Source organism: Mus caroli, chromosome 8 (assembly GCF_900094665.2).
Source record: "Mus caroli chromosome 8, CAROLI_EIJ_v1.1, whole genome shotgun sequence".
NCBI classification, from domain to species: Eukaryota; Metazoa; Chordata; class Mammalia; order Rodentia; family Muridae; genus Mus; species Mus caroli.
Genome location: NC_034577.1, coordinates 28,169,614 through 28,171,065, shown reverse-complemented (window position 1 = coordinate 28,171,065; position 1,452 = coordinate 28,169,614).

The window sequence follows — 1,452 nt, the reverse complement described above, 5'->3', positions numbered from 1 at the left end:
AAACAAAACAAAACAAAGAAACAACAACAACAAAAAAACAGATGGCAGTGAACCAAGGAAGAGTTGTGTTGTCAAGGATAAAATAAAGCCAACAAAATAGTAACTGGTTCGAAAACTTTGGATCAGCAAACTTAACAATTGTAACACTCATGGTAGGTTCTGCAGCCTCCTGCTGCAATAACTCCGAGCTGTGCAAATAGCCCCCAAATAGACCTTTCATGCCTGCAATTCCCAGAGACAAACGTTTAAAACATAATTACGGGTTTGGATTTCTTAAAGCAACTCTCAAAAGGACGGCTGCCAGCGTAGCAGTGTGACTCGCGGGGACTACAGGTGCACACAATATTTCCCTTTCAACCTGGTATGCAACCTTGCAGGCCAGGCAGAAATATGGCTGAACAAGAGGCAGGTGAGAGGGCAAATGTCTCCCGGTCAATAGCCCTGTTTTGCCGGGATATAAACTCCCTTTGTTGTCTTATAATTCTTCGCATGCCAGGCAACTATCAGCTACCGTACGTGAAACTTCATCCTTGAGATAGTAAATAAGTCATAAAGATCAGGTATAGCCTGGCTGAACATATAACTCCTGAGTCTCTTCCTCTTTCCTCCTTCCCTCCCTCTCCTCCTTCCTACAGCCGAGACCGGTTTATAAATATTGAAGGTCGGCTCGCAGGTTTTCCTTGGGTCTTGTTGTTTAATATGTTACTGGATTTTTTTTTTCTTCCAAATAAGTCCATACCATTCCTTTACCGAAAGGATAGAAATGAAATCTTGTCTTCCAGGCGTCGTATTATGTCACACTCTTACTGCACTGAGACAGTACTCTGCTGTCTCTGACAACGTGATTGCCTTCTGTGTCAATACAGTGGTGTGATTTTTTTTTTTTTTTTTTTTTTTTTTACATTTCATTTCTTGAAATCTCTTTCTTCAATCCTCCTATTGTAGGCAGTGTCTCCATCCAGGCTATACCTTCCAGAATTTAATTATGACTCCCGTGTAGTGACCATTTTTATACATCATCAGGATGTTCATTTGTTTGTGTTGTTTTGTTTGTTTCAAGATAGCATCTCTCTGTGTAGCTCTGGCTTTCCTGGAACTTGCTCTGTAGATCATGGGCTGGCCTTGAACTCAGATCTGCTTGCCTCTGCCTCCAGAGTGCTGGGATTAAAGGCATGTGCCACCACTACCTGGTGTGTTTATTCATTAAAAATAACAGTGCCTGCTATGTGTTAGGCACTGTCCAGATGCTGGGAACACACAAAGATGCCAGGCAGGTTCCCCTCACAGGACTTATTCTTTCTTTCTTTCTTTCTTTCTTTTTTCTTTTATTTTTTATTATTCTTTCTTATACCAGAGGTTGTTAACTTTATAGCAAAAGGCAAAGTTTTGGTTTGACTTCAAGATTAAAAAAAGAAGCCGGGCGTGGTGGCGCACGCCTTTAATCCCAGCACT